At 36.0% G+C, this 16,437-nt stretch overlaps 1 protein-coding gene across 4 annotated transcripts in view; it reads left to right on the top strand.

The window, feature by feature from the left end:
* EVL (Enah/Vasp-like) overlaps positions 1-16,437 on the top strand; it is a 274,426-nt gene that overhangs the window by 120,944 nt on the left and 137,045 nt on the right. Inside the window, exon 2 of one of the 4 annotated variants that reach the window (XM_074213077.1) lies at positions 14,551-14,650. The exons of 2 other annotated variants lie outside the window; for them this stretch is intronic. The gene's annotated coding sequence lies outside the window, so the exon portion shown is untranslated. Of the gene's footprint in view, positions 1-14,073; positions 14,651-16,437 lie in introns of those variants that run through there. One more of the 4 variants, XM_074213078.1, reaches the window with a different exon arrangement.

The following is a 16,437-nucleotide window of genomic DNA, read 5'->3' on the forward strand; positions in this document are numbered from 1 at the left end:
TCCCAGAGAAAGGAAGCTATTTGACCTAGGTCACGCTGCTAATTGGGACAGAACTAGAAGTTGACCCCCCCCCAGGTCTTTTTATTTTCATTTTGGTATTCTCCCTACTTCCACCAATGGATTTCCCTTCCTCCCTCTCATGAATGGACTAGTGGCAGGCTAAAGCCTCAAAATTTCAGCACTAGGATAACAGCAGCACAGACATACCTTTTTATTGAGCTTCACTTTATTCATATACATATCATATTCATATATACATATATTTCACAGATATTGCATTTTTTACAAATTGAAGGTTTGTGGCAACCATGTGTTGAGTGAGTCTATTAGCATCCTTTCTCTAGTAGCATGTGCTCACATTACATCGCTAAATCACATTTGGCCAATTCTTACAATATTTCAAATTTGTTCAATATTATTATATCTGATGATATATCTATTATAGTAATCTGTGATCAGTAATCTTTAATGTTACTATTTTAATTGTTATGAGGTGCCACACCATGTCCATATGAAATAAATCAACAAATGCTGTGTGCGTTCTGCCTACCCTACCAACTGACCATTCCCCATCTCCCTCCTACCCTTTGGGCATCCCTATTTCCTGAGACATAGCAATATTGAAATTATGTCAATTAATAACCCATAATGGCATCTTAAATGTTCTAGTAAAAGGAAGAGATAGGTCAAACTTCATTATTGTCTTATTTTAGGAAATTACCACTGCCACCCTAACTGTCAGCAACTACCACCCTGATCAGTCATCAGGGACCTTCACCAGCAAGATGACTATGACTTGCTGATAGCTTAGATGATGATTAGCATTTTTTAGCAATGACGTATTTTTAATAAAGGTTTGTACATTTTTAAGACATGATACTGTGAAATACTTAATAGATTACAGTATTAGTATAAGTATGATTTTATTTGCACTGGGAAACCAAAAAATTCAAGTGATTTGTTTTATTGTAATCTTCATTTTATTTCAGTAGTCTAGTACTGAATTCACAATATCTCCAAAGTGTGCCTGTATTCATAATGGCTCATAGCTTTTAATTCACATGGAATGATTGGTAACTATTACCTTTAGCTCTTGATTAGTATAGATAATGAATCTCCTAAAGTGGTTACGTATTCAAATTGAAACCTTTTGAAGTTATGATTATTATAATGTGCTATTTGGTTCTTATTGTTGTTCAGTCATGTCTGACTGCATGACCCCATTTGGGGTTTTCTTAGCAAAGATGCCATTTTCTTCTTCAGTTTATTGTATAAATGAGGAAACTGAGGCAAACTGAGTTAAAAGAATTGCCCAGGGTCACAGCTAGTAAATGTCTGAGGCCAGATTTGAACTCAAGAGGATGAGTCTTCCTAATTCCAGGCCTGGCACTCTATCCACTCTGCCACCTAGCTACCCAATGAAAAAGTGCTGTACAAATTCAAATAATTTAACCTCCGCGGGAGAATTTATTATATGTACTAGTTGAAGCCTAGATGTATTTCATATGATTATAATAATTGCCCAGTGAGTAAGAGATTATATTTACAGGAAGAACCTGAGGACCAAGGAGAGGCAGTAGTGTCTTGCCTAAGATCACATACCAAGTTAGTAGCAAAGTTAAGAATATAACCAAGTGGCTTAATTTTCTGTCAAATGCTTTTCCCATCATAGTAAAGTTTAAACAAATGTACAGAAAAGACAAGTCTTAGATATATACAAGAATGTTGGAGGCAAGAACCCTTCAAAAAATACAACATTGAAGAGCAATGCATAAACTGTATACTTATAACAACCAAAGAGTATGCAACCCATTACTTCATAGAATAGTGAGACAAGTTTGTCATAAAAAAAAAAGAAAAACATTTTATTTGGGAGGGTTGATGTGGAGATGGGAAGGGGAGAAACTAACCACCAAAGAATATATTAAAATTTCTTGAGATTTATGACTCTTCTTTCATTCTTGCATTCAAGCTGTTCTTATTGGCTCTACCCCCTTCAACCCATCCTTTGGTAACCTTCTTTCTCCAGTTTGGAGTAAGTCATTGTTAGAAAATCGCTCAGACCTCCTAATATAGAAAAAATCAATTAAAAAAAGATTACAACATCAAAAAAATACAGTAATTGTTCCCTCACAGCTATGACTCCAGCTACCTGTTTTCCTCCCAATCCCTCAGGGACAGAAGAGTAAGAGCCCAGACTCTTCCTCTTTTCTGTCCCCAGCTGCTCCGGTTGGTAGGTTAGGTCATTATGGAAATTTGGTGGTTTTACAATAAATCTACCATTTCCTCAATTCCCCAAGATTGGGGATTGTCCCAGTTACTCATAGCAGGAAGTGTGTAGAAGAGTTGAACAGTAATGTAGGAAATTTTGATCCTTTTCCTATGCATGTTACTGTTATTATTGGTGTGGTAGTGGTAGTATTCAGTTGTTTCCATCATGAACCCATTTAGGGTTTCTTGGCAATGATACTGGAGTAGAGTAATTTGCCTTTTCCTTCTCTAGCTTATTTTACAGATGAAGAAACTAAATAAAATGGAGACAGATAAGTGATTTTTCCAAGAATCACACAATTAAAAACTGTATAAGATTGAATTTGAAATCAGGTATTCCTGAATCTAGACCTTGTACTTGACCACTGTGCCACCTAGCTGTCCTCTTCCTATGCATAACATCTAGGAAAGTATAATCTCTGGCAGCATTGACCATTTCAAACTCTTCCTCTACAATCTTGATAACTCAACATGATATGGAAAGGTAAAGCTCCCAAGTGTTTAATTGTCATCTCTATGTACATATCTTCTACCTAGATCATTATAAACATTATTTCTCAATTCATGTTCTATAACATGAAATGCCTATTGTATATGTAAATCTGCACCTCCCTTTGACAACTTAGTATTTCAAAATAGACTCATTATCTTCTCCCTGGATCTTAACCTCCCTCAAACTTTTCTTATTCTCACATTGTCCTTCCAGGTTCATAGGAAACTCCCACATTCACAGTTTTTAGACTCATTCTCTTTTCTTCTCTCCATTTGACATTTTCAATCAGTTGCTAGATATTATCCATTTTGCCTCAGCACATCTGCATACCACTCCTTTCTCTGCTTACATTTCTAACACCCCAGTTGTGGCTCCCGTCACCTCTGCCCTATTATAACAATCTGTTAATTGGAAATCTCTGCCTTTTTCAATCCAAACTTACCAACTTTCCAGCAAACTACCAAGATAATCTTCCTAAAGCACAATTCTAACCCTATAGCAACCTTATGGAAAACTTGGTTCAGACACAAGAAAAAAGAGAAGTGTAAGTTTTAATTCATCATCCTATGAGCCTATTAAAAATAAGTATCTTATATGAGATATAGGATGCTGGGTATGTGTATCCAGATATTAGATAATGAGATAGTAGCTACCATGAATGCTTCCTTAAAGAAGAGAGTCAGGATTCTCCATGCCAGATATGCCATATAACAAATAATAGAATGAAAGTAAATGTGATTATATTTTAACATAATAGTTACCAATATGAAAATCATATAAATGCTCAAAACCACAAGTATTCAAAGAAATACACATTCAAACAAGTCTGAGGTACCATCTCACACTCATGCAATTGGATAAGATGGCAAAAAAGAAAATGACAAATGACAGAAGAAATGAGGGAAAACAGGAACACTAATGTACTATTGGAGAACTGTGAATTTGTTCAACCTATCTGGAAAGTACTTTTTTGAACTATACCCAAAAGGCCATTAACTGTGCATACCTTTTGATCCTGAAATACCATTATCAGGAAAATGCCTTAAGAAGATCAAAAAGAAAACAAAAAGGCCTGTATTTACAAAAATACTTTTTTGCAGTCCTTTTTGTTGTGACGAAGAATTAGAATTTTGGGGAATGAAGGTCCTTCAATTGGAAAATGACTAAACAAGTTGTGGTATATGAATGTGATGGAATACTATTGTGCTATAAGAAATAATGAAAGAAATGGTTCAGAAAAACTTGGAAAGACCTATATGAACTGATGCACAATGAAGTGAGCAGAACCTCGAGGACAGCATACATAGTTGCAGTAATATTGTGAAGAAAATCAACTTTGGAAGATTTAGTAGCTCTGATCAATACTATGATCTACCACAATTCCAAAGAACTCATGATGTAACATGCTATCACTTCTAGAAGGAGACATGATGCATTTAGAATACAAATTAAAACTATTTTCCCTTTCTTCCTTTTTTTTAAACTTGGCTAATGCAGAACTTTGTTTTATATGACTATATGTATTTCTAATTGATTTTTTTCTTGCCTTCTCATTGGGAAAGATGGGAGTATATGAGTATGGAGAGAATTTGGAACTAAAAAAAAGCTATATTTTAATAAATAATAAGTAAAATGTTACTTTAAAAAAACAGGAAATGGATAAAAGAATAGACACTGAAATAGACTATCTTTTTAAAAAAGAAATGTAATAGCCCCAGAAATAGCTCATCAGAGTCATATTGACTTAACCACAAGACATTGATGCATGTTATACTTTCACATATAAGCTCCTTTCATTAGTGTCCATATAAGTCCCTTTCCATTAGTGTTTTTTGCCTTACATATTCTCTAAGTGGCAGTGTCCTGATGTGTATCCATTCTTTCCACTAATGTTATGTGTGTTTGACTGAGATTTACTTTTGTTTCTATGCTATTTCATGAAAATAATTTGCCTTTGTTTTTAACTAACCAGTTGAAATAAACTAAATAATGAAATAAACTAAATTCATTGAAAGACTAAATAATCAGAAATTTTAATTGCTAAAGTCAACAAAATTAAGATGACAATATTGCCCAAATTAATTCATTTATTCAGTGACATATTCATCAAACAACCAAAGAATTATTTTCTAGCACAAGAAAAAAATTTTAAAAATTTATCTGGAGGAAAAAAGATCAAGAATCTCAAGGAAATTGATGAAAAAAAGTGAAAAAGAAGGGGCCCTACTGGTATTAGATCAGAAATTACACTACAAAGAAATTGTCATCAAAATCATTTGGAGGGGGGCAGCTAGGTGGTACAATGGGTAGAGTACAGGCCCTGGAGTCAGGAGGACCCGAGATCAAATTTGACCTCACTTAATAATTAGCCAGCTGTGTGACCTTGGACAAGTCACTTAATTCCATTACCTTGCAAAAGTCAAAATAATGATAATAATAATGATGATGATGGTGATGATGATGATGATAATTTGGAAGTTAAGAAATAGGGAGATTGACCATTTGAAAAGTTTAGCTACACAATATGCAGAACCAAATAGGCATAGTAACCTGGTATTACCTGATCATCTCGATGACCATCCACAGTTCTAGTGGACTCATAATGAAATGGTGACTCCCATTGGATTGTGAGCTCCTTAAAAGCAGGACCTGCCTTTTATTTTTTTTAATTTCTCTAGCACTTTATATAGTCTCTGTCAAATAATAAGTTCTTAACAAATTAAGCTGGTTTGATTTATAAGTAATATGTTATAAATTATATTACAAAATATTAATGGTGAAAGAGGGATAGAGAAAGTGATAGAGAACCGATAGACTCAGAATGCATAATGAAACATCATTTTTTTTGTACATGAATGTGCAAGATTTATTTTCCTTAATACTTATTTGCATTTCTTATTTCTAAGTTGTGGTAAGGGTAGCAAAAAAATAGCAAGAAGAGAAATTAGATCTTCATTTTTTAAAAAAGCAAATCATTATTTTGGGACTTGTGGACTATGTTTTCTAATAAATGAATATTCATAAGTATCTTGAATCTAAGTGGATTTTCTGGTAGATCCAGATGTAAGAGGAGAATTTCCAGGTGTTAGCAAAGATTCAGAAAGAACTTTGTCTAACAACTGTCTGATGATTAATATCAAATGAGGAATAATGCAAGAAAAACAATTACTCTCAGTTTTGAGCATGGTCTTGGAGGCTGACCATTACAAAGACCAAAAGGAATTTCTTATAGATGACCCAGCCCTTTATATTTACAAATAGAAGTGTGCAGAATGAATCCTTGCTTGCCCAGAACAATATAGAATGTCCCAAACAAGATAAAGATAGATAGGTAGGTAGGTAGATTACACTCTCTCTCTCTCTCTCTCTCTCTCTCTCTCTCTCAGACACATTCAATCATTCAAATAATCTTATCTAATAACTTCTACTCGAAAAGTCAAGTAAATTAAGTGAATTTTAAGGATAACCCATGTATTAGTGCATATTTTCAAAAAGAAAATGAATCTAAAAAAAAGAATAAGGTGAGTGAGTTTGATTTGGGAAAATCATGTAGTGAATTTAAGCTTCTTCCTAAAACAAAAACCCATCTTCCAAACATCAGTGTTCTTTTGAAGATTCTGTATGACTATAACACAGAGGTGTACTATACTCTTACCAGTGAAAGTCAATTGCTAAGTTTTCAGTGTGAGCATTTACATCTCAGAGATCGGAAAATGCTATAGTAACTCAAGGCTTAAATTTACTGTTTTGTTGATTGTACAGAATTAAGGAAGTGATGGGAAATCATTAATAATGCAGATTAGACTTCTAAGTGTGTTATACAAACATTCTTTCTTTTTGAGAGCCTATTGCTGAACATTTACCAGCACACTGCTAGCTATAAATTATAGAATACTATGGTCTCTACAAAATTAAAATCAAGAATCTCCCAAAGAGAAGTCCATACTTACCTAAGGCAAGTTGAGATACATTACTAACCAAAGCAAATGGTGTCAAGATGTCTCCAAAGAAAGATATGATTAGAAAATGAGGAAGGCTAGTGAAAATGATGGAACTGATGAGTTAACAAACAGTTCATGTGCTCCATGATATTGATATCTATATCTATATCTATATATAGCTGTATCTATCTATATGGATAGATAGATAGATAGATAGATAGATAGATAGATAGATAGATAGATAGATAGATAGGTAGATATAAAAATTAAGAGAGCTAGCAGAAAGACCCCAGCATATTGAGTGAACCTCCTTTTGGAAATATTTAGGAAAAAATTAACCGAGTCACATGGGATGAATTATGCTCTTTGTCACAAGGAGTATACCCACATTGAAGAAGAAATATAATAGACACTTTGAAATATGTGCAAATATTTGTGCTAGTATTAAAGTTTCAAAGATGAAAATTATGCCTGACCTCAAGGAGTTTACAATCTAGTAAGGAAAGATGAGGCCTGAACATAGATATAACATTCATATATTTATAGCATTTCCACTTGAATCACTAACCATATTATCTCCATTTTACACCACAATCCTATGACTAGAATGTGTGAGAGTTTGGACTCAGAATTAGGACTTCTATATCCTGATACTCTTTCCAAAGAAACATATTGGGTGTCTGTCTCTTTCTCTGTCTCTGTCTGTCTCTCTCCATACGTGTGTGTGTGTGTGTGTGTTTTGTATAATAATGAAATTTAAAATCAGTTAATTGCAAAGGAGGTGCTGAACAGAGAGACCTGACCAAGTCACACTACAAATAGAGATCAAGGAAAGCTTCAGGGGCGGCTAGGTGGCGTAGTGGATAAAGCACTAGCCCTGGAGTCAGGAGTACCTGGGTTCAAATCCAGTCTCAGACACTTAATAATTACCTAGCTGTGTGGCCTTGGGCAAGCCACTTAACCCTTTTTGCCTTGCAAAAACCTAAAAAAAAAAAAACCGGGAAAGCTTCATAGAAGAGATGGGAAGGGAAAGGGGAGATCTATTTCAGTGTTGGAAGATGGAAATTAAATATGATGGAAGAAAAGATGAGATATCAGGAATATTGAGAGTTTACCTCAACTATCTTGTTCATACAGAGAAGTGGCATTAGATAGATTATTTGTATTTTTATCCTATGTAGTCATTCAGGGTAACAAATTACATACATTTATTCCCTAAGTGTGATGTACTGAAGGCTAGGATTGAACCTACAACTAACTCCTCAATTCATGAGAATGTTCATTGTGCTTTCCTAGAATTATGGAAGCAAGTTTCAGTTTTCTTTTATCAATGCCTCAACTTTCATACCTGAAATTAATGTTCTCCTATACCCTTTTCTCTCCACTACCTTCTTCACAACCTCAGACTATTAACCTTTCTTCTCAATAAAACTTTGACTTCAGGTAGAAATGATCTATCCTTTAATGAATCTGCAAAGTCATTCTATTTCACCTTTCCTTTGTACTACCCAAATACCCATTTTCCATTTTTTCCCAAATACACATAGAATATTCGAAAAACCAATACTTTATGCTATAACAAAATTAGAAATTAATTCCTAAAGTCTTTATTATCTGTGCCAGATTTGGAGAAATAAAATATTTTTAAATGTAAGTCTTTATAAAAACTAAAATATTTGTCAAATACTGCTTAAATACCAAATTATAAAATAAAAATTATATTAAATTTAACATTAATATAAGTTGTAATCAAGGGAAAACCTGTGGCCTGAATTCATTCAGATATGAAAGAAAAAAATAGATTGAATTTGAGGTTAAAATAATGAACCAATTAATATAGTAAAAGCAAGTATAAAGTAACCATTAAACTGGAAAAGTAATTGACTAAATAGAAGATAAAAGAACAGTGAAATAAAATTAAAGAGGTGTTTTAAAATTTTAATAAAATTAATCAAACATTATACAACTTTTCAAAAAAGAAAATCAGTTAGCAAAATCAGAAATTGAAAAAAAGGAAAAAGACAATAAATGAAGAAATAAAGAAAATTATGAGACTTTTATAGAGACATGCCAATAAAACTGGTAATGTAAAAGAAATGAATAAATGTTTATTATGACTACTTCTACCTTCAGTGCCAAAGAGGATTGGAAGCATGAGTTGTGCAATTATATTTTTTTTATAGTGGGAGGTCTGCTGTACAAGGCATCCTTCTTACTTGCCTTTACCAGAATCATTCTATCCCAGGACCCGATTTATAGGAAACTGGACTATTGGAGATGGTCTGGGTGCTGATGGATCCTTTTGACCTTAAATGGTTTTGATTCCTCCTTTATCAGCGAGGTTCCTCAAACAAACACAAGCATGTGATAACTGGTAATAGAATGTGAATCCATCCAAACCTATCTCTCAGTGAAATAATTCCCAGAATTGCCTTTCGTCTCAGACTTTTCCTTGGCTTTCTTTGCTCCTCTTCCTCATGTATCAGCAAAGCATCAGAGTGGACTATCATGACCAGGCAAGCGCTAGCATGTGACCTTTGGCAGTAGAATGTGACAGTCCAATATATCTTAATCTGTCTCTAGATGGGCTAATTGCCAATATGGACTTTTCTTCACAACCTTCCATCTGTGCATTGTGAGCTACTCATCAGTTTGATACAACTGGCAATAGCTTTGACACTAAGAGAATGTCACCTTGTCATTCATAGGGTTGTACTACTCTGTTTTGAACACTCCCTAGATTTAGATCTCAATAGATGCTGCCAGAACTGAAATACTCTCTCCTGGTGCTAACTCATTACACGAAGTAAAAAGAACTCTACATAGGGCTTCTACTGGCTTCTCTAGGATTGCTTGTATTACCTTACTGGACTCATCTCCACCACTCTGGATTCAGGGATCTGACCCCAACTTCCTTTCTGGTGGCTGAAGACAATGGAGGCCATCATCCATCCCTTTGGAACAGCAATCACCTAGTTCTCAGGAATGAGTGAACCATGTTCAACTACTGTTCACATGGAATCTTTCTCCATTGCTACCTTCAAAGTTCTTCAGAAGCACAAAACATTCAAATCGACAAAATAAGAAAGAAGCTAAATCAATTTAATAAATAGAAATTAAATAGACTTTATTTTCAAAAAAATAAAACGAAAAGTAGGACTAGATGACTTTACAAAAAGAACACACCCTACTTTCCTCCCTCCTTTTTTAAAGAAAAGGAAGAATGATGAAATGGGTAGAGAACCTATCTTGGAGTCAGAAAAACCTCTATTATGTACTGGGTTGGGTCACTCTGAGCAAGTCATTTAAACTCTCATTACCCCAACTGGCTCACTAAATTGAATAACAAGTTATGGATATGCTTTGGTGGAGGGAGCATCTTTACTGGGAATTCTCAGGGAAGTCATAGATGCAGGCTAAAGCAATAACAAAAATTCTTAGAGACAGAGAGAGAGAGAGAGAAGGATGCTACTCTTATCTAATCTTTTTTGGAGTCAAATGTGATCCTGATCCCCACACCTGGTAAGGATAAGAGAGAAAAGAGAACTATAAATCAATATATTAATGGATATGTACACAAAAATAACATCAAAAACAATTCAAATAAATCAAATACTGTCAAATACAAGCTAATCTGAGGATGACTGAGAAGAAATTATGAGTCAAAATAGATATCTAAATGAAAAGCTTTTGCAAGACAAAAAGCACTGCAACTAGAATAAAAAGAAATCAGTTGGAAGAGAAAAAAAGTCTTGCAATAGACATTTCTTGAAAAAATCTGGGAGGGTGGGGTGGAGCCAAGATGGCAACAGGAGAAGAACCTCTCTTGGGTGCTCTATCTCTCTATAATATTTCAAAATACATAAAACAACAACTCTAACTAAATTTTCAAGAGACAGAACCCACAGAGAGATCCAGTGAGGCAATTTTCCAGCCCAAGGTAACTTGGAAAATAGCGGAAAAGCTCCTCTCCACGGTGTTAGAGGGGGCGCCTGCCAGAATGAAGGAACCTGTCTTCTGGAGGCAGGCCCAAGGTGCCTGGTAGCAGGGGCAGTTTCCTGACTTACACCCCGGGGAGCACCAGGCACAACTTGGAAGATCAGCTGGGTGGGGGGGGACCTCTGCCAGAGTGAGCATGTGAAGCCCAGCCCTCAGGGCACTCAGCAAGCAGTGTGGCCACTTCAGCCCAAATCCAGGAAACAGAAGCAAGTGGAGCTGGTAACCAGGAGCCCCCCAAACAACTGAACCTTGAGTGCTCAGCTTACCAAAGGGAAGGAAGTGAAGAGAGACTTCCAAGATTTGTCCTCTGTACCTGGAACAGGACTCTGGGGCTCTGAACACATTCAGATCCTGATCACAGTCTAGGCCCCCCATAAAACAGCAGGGCCCCTCCCACTTCAGCCCAGTGGCAGAGGGGGGGGTGCACTTGTGGTCATTCACAGACCAGGAGGAAAGACAGAGCTTCACACACAGATTCTTGTGAAGGGGGGGGTGTCCCAATAATACTTAAAAGCTCAGGAAACACCCCAAGACCGGGCACAGGCTAGGGAAATGAGTAAACGGGGAAAAAAGGAACACCACTGAGAAATACATTGTCTATTATCCCAAGAAGGATCAAAATACTCAGTCTGAAGATGAGGAAGTACAAGCTTCTTCATCTAAAGACTGCAAGAAAAAAGAAATTGGGCTCACACTATGACTAGAAGAAAAATTGGGAAAAGAAATGAGAAAGATGAAGGAAAAACATGAAAAAAGTCAGCAGCTTAGTCAAGGAGATCCAAAAAAATGCTGAAGAAAATAACATGTTAAAAACCAGCATTGGTCAAATGGATAAAACAGTTCAAAAAAGTTAAGGAGAAGAATGCTTTAAAAAGCAGAATTGGCCAGATGAAAAAAGAGATAAGAAAGCTTTCTGAGGAAAACAAATCCTTCAGATGTAGAATGGAACTAAAGGAAGCTACTGACTTTACAAGAGGTCAAGATAATATTTCAAAACCAAAAGAATGAAAAATTAGAAGAAAATGTGAAACATCTCATTGAAAAAACAACTGATCTGGAAAACAGATTCAGGAAAGATAATTTAAAAATTATTGGAATACCTAAAAGTCATGATCAGGAAAAGAGCCTTGACATCATTTTTAAAGAATTCCTACAGGAAAATTGTCCAGATATCCTAGAAGCAGAGGACAAAATAGAAATTGAGAGAATCCACTGATCCCCCTGAGAAAGAGATCCAAAAAAAAAAACCAACCCCCAGGAATATTATAGCCAAGTTCCAGAACTCCCAAGTCAAAGAGAAAATATTACAAGCAGCCAGAAGGACACAGTTCAAATATCGTGAAGCTGCAGTCAGGATCACACAGGACTTAGCAGCAACTACATTAAAGGCTCGTAGGACTTGGAAAGTAATATTCCGGAAGGCAAGAGAGCTCAGAATGCAACAAAGAATCAACTACCCAGCAAAACTGAATATCTTCTTGCAGGGAAAAAGATGGACTTTCTGCCACAACTTTTTTTTCAAGGCAATGGGGTTAAGTGGCTTGCCCAAGGCCACAGAGCTAGGTAATTATTAAGTGTCTGAGGCTGGATTTGAACTCAGGTACTCCTGACTCCAGGGCCAGTGCTCTATCCACTGTGCTACCTAGCCACCCCAAAAAGATGGACTTTCAGTGAACCAGGGGAATTTCAAATGATCCTGTTAAAATGACCAGAGCTGAACAGAAAGTTTGATCTTCAAATACAGGACTCAGGTGAAGCATAGAGAGTGGAGAAGGGTAAAATATGAGGGACTTAATGATGATGAGCTACATGTATTCCTGCATAGAAAAATGATACTGATAATACTCATGAGAATATATAATACTCATTTAATAGAGCAGGTAGAAGGAACTTTTATAGATGAAGCACAGGAGAGAGCTGAATTTGATAATATAATATATTGTAAACATGGAGTCAATGGCTAAAAGGGAAATGTAATGGGAGTAAGAGGAAGGAAAGGCCAAGATATTTCATATAATAAGATTTTTTTTTTACAATGAGCTATTGCTATGATATGGAAGGGGGGAAGGTGAGGGGGAATGAGGCAACCTTCATTCTCATCAGAGGTGGAGAGGAAACAGCATATATACTCAATGGGGTATAGATATCTAGAATAAGAAGGAGGGAAGGGGGACAGGGGAAGGGGGGGGATGTGAGTGATGGAGGAGAGGGTGGACCATGGGGGACAGTGGTTGGATAGAACGCATTTTCCTTTTTTTTTAATTAGGTTTTTTTTTTTTGCAAGGCAAATGGGGTTAAGTGGTTTGCCCAAGGCCATACAGCTAGGTAATTATTAAGTGTCTGAGACCAGATTTGAACCCAGGTACTCCTAACTCCAAGGCCAGTACTTTATCCACTATGCCACCTAGCCGCCCCTACATTTTCCTTTTTACTTCTTGCAAGGGGCTGGGATTGGATGGCCTGTCCAGAACCACAGGACCAGGTGGTTGCTGGACCTTGGGGTGGTATGTGGGCTTGGGGCTTCTTGGCCCCAGGGCTGGTGATCAGTCTGCTGTGCCACTCAGCTACCCTACAGAACATTTAAGAAGAGGGACAGAGTGAAAGGAAAGAGAAAATATAGTATATGGTAGTGGGGAAATATGAATGGAGGGAGTTGCAATCAGCAATAGCAACAGTGAAAAAATATGGAAGTAGCTTTTGTGATGGACTTGTCATAAAGAATGTGATCCACCCACGACAGAGCTGGTGGTGTTGGAACACAGACTGAGGCAGCTTTATCATCATCATCATCATCATCATCATCATCATCATCATTATTATTATTATTATTTGGGGGGTTGCAGGGCAAATGGGGTTGGGTGGTTTGCCCAGGGCTGCACATCTAGGTGATTGTTGGGTGTCTGAGGCTGGATTTGAGCCCGGGTGTTCAGGGCTAGTGCTCTGTCCATTGCACCACCTGGCCACCATTATTATTTTCCATTATTATTTTTGTTGTTTTGTTTTTGCAGGGTGGTGGGGTAGGGGTAGCTTGCCCATGGTCACACAGTTGGGTGATTGTTGGGTGTCTGGGGCCGGATTTGGGCTCAGATGCTCCTGGCTCCAGGGACAATGCTCTGTCCACTGCACCACCTAGCTGCTCCTATTATTATTTTTTATTTTAATTTTAATATTTTTCTGTTTATTGCTCTTGAGGGTTTATATTTTTGGGGGGTATTATGTTTACTCTAAATAAGAATATTTTAGTAATGAATAAAAAACAGCATTTGTACAAAAATAAAAATAAATATAATAAAAACATTTTAAAAAAGAAAAAATCTGATAACTCATCTATTAGGAATTATCACAGAGTTCTTAAGAGGATTTATGCCCAATATAGAGATAGTCAAAAGATATTAATAGTAATTTTCAAAATGAAAAATGAAAATAATACTTTGAAAAGTGAATAAAATTTCTACTGATCACAAAAATAGATTAAAACAACTTAGAAATATAGTACACTCATCAAATTGGCAAAAAAAATTTAAAATGAAGAATATCCAATACTAGAAAGAGGAGCTATGGAAAATTGGTACACTGTTATACAACTGATAGAACAATTAATTGGTACAATTAATTGAAATAGTAAATATTTATACAACAAAAGCTACAAATCTGTACCCTTTGAGAAAGGATTTCATAAATTGGAATATTCTAAGAATCTTATTGACTGGATTATTAATGAGACTGCCTAATTCTGAAGTAATATGGTCACATCTTTATTCAGAAGAAGAGGAAGAATAATCTGAAAGTGTCCAAAACTATGGCTATGTTTGTCAGTTATTTCTTTTTTATCTTTTTTTCCCCCAGGGTTTCTTTTGAATGCCTTATCACTGGATGCTTAGCCAGTCAGAGGTTTGCTGAGAATCTCAGGAAGAAGCAGCAAGTGAACTTATAAGGAAGTATCAAAGTACTGAAGAAATTTTAAAATCCTCTATCTGCACTGAAATGTACAATATTAAATAATAAGTGTATCAGAAGGGAGAAAACAAAGAACCATGTGAAGTCTAGAACAAAAATATCTACCAAATTAGGGATGGGTTAGGGTAGCTTGGTGACTTAGTGGATAGAGGGCTAGACCTAGAGTCAGGAAGAGCTGAGTTCAGATCCAGCCTCAGACACTCACTATGTGACCCTGAGTAAGTTACTTATCATCTTTTTGTCTGAATCATTGGAATAGGAAATGCCAAACCACTCTGGTATCTTTGTTGAGAAAACCTCACAATACTGACATGCTATGGTCTACAGGGTCATAAAGTCAGATGCTACTGAGCAGCTAAAAAAAGATGGAAACCAGACAAGGCCTCTTGAAGCAGGTGTTATTTAAGTTTAACTTTAAATAATACGTAGGCGACCACAAGGTAAAATGGAAGCCAAGAAAGTAGAAATTATTTGCCCAAAGTTACCCATGAAATAAATAAAAGAGGTAGAATGTATAGGATCCCCCCCCAGATTAACAACCTTTCTCTATTCTTTGTTCATGTTTTTCATCTTTCCCTAAATCCCCAAATTTCCTTTATCTAAAGAAGGATCTATTCCAATTCTCTTACCTAGTGGAAGAGCAAGGAGATAACTGTCAGTATAGATCAGTTGTTACTTTTCAGAAGGCAGAAATGTTAACAGGGAGCTTTTATCCAGCCATTTCCAATTTTTCCTGACTGCTGTGGGAAGGCAGCATTTTCTGAAATATCAGGCTCAACCCCCAAAAGAAAAATATGATTAAGGATTTGTTTAATCTTTTCTCCTATTTATTATTTTAATTACTCCTTGAAAATAATGGGCATTTGTCATTTGAAGAATGGCCAAACAAATTGTGGTATATAAATATAATGGAATATTTCCCTACTATAAGAAATAATGTACATAATACAGAGAAGAATGGAAAGATCCATATGAACTAATACAGAATGGAGTAGGGAGAGTCAAGTTAAACATAGAAACAATAAACATAATATGTAAAAGGAAAGAGCAATCACCACAGAGCAAATGAAAATGAATGTTGCAGAATAGCAAAGAATAGCCATGGTTCCATTTCTTCAGAGAGGTCGGAGATCAGTGGGTTAATGAAACATTGCATACATTTTCAAAGTTTTTTCATTTGATTGGTTTTGTTGATTTTTTTTCTCCCCTTTATCATCTAAAAAATGTTCTTTGATCAATGGGATGGTCTGGGGAGGAAATGAACAGAGATGGGATAGTAGGAGAAATATAAGCAATATAAAAACCCAATATATCAATTAAAATTTATTCTAAAAATAAAGTAATGGGCACTGTTTATGGTCATACTGGTCTATCTTCAAAAATGGTCTTTGATAGCCAGGCTGAGAACAAAGGACAGTGTGAGAAGGCTGGCCAGTGGAAAGGTTGCTGATAGTATCTAATGATCACATGTTGGGCTACCTTGGTAAGGGCTTTTAAGGCATTCCTCTCATGGAAATAAAATTGGAAATATGAGGCAACATAAGAAGCTTCTAGTCAGATCTGATTTCTATTCTTTCAGATCCTTCACTGAAGTTCTAAAACTAAAAATAATGGAAGTTGATGATAGCTTTAAAAAACCAGTAACCGGGGTGGCTAGGTGGCACAGTGGATAAAGCACTGGCCCTGGAATCAGGAGTACCTGGGTTCAAATCCGAGCTCAGACACTTAGTAATTACCTAGCTGTGTGGCCTTGGGCAAGCCACTTAACCCCATTTG

The sequence above is a fragment of the Macrotis lagotis genome, chromosome 1 (assembly GCF_037893015.1).
Source record: "Macrotis lagotis isolate mMagLag1 chromosome 1, bilby.v1.9.chrom.fasta, whole genome shotgun sequence".
Taxonomy (NCBI): Eukaryota; Metazoa; Chordata; class Mammalia; order Peramelemorphia; family Peramelidae; genus Macrotis; species Macrotis lagotis.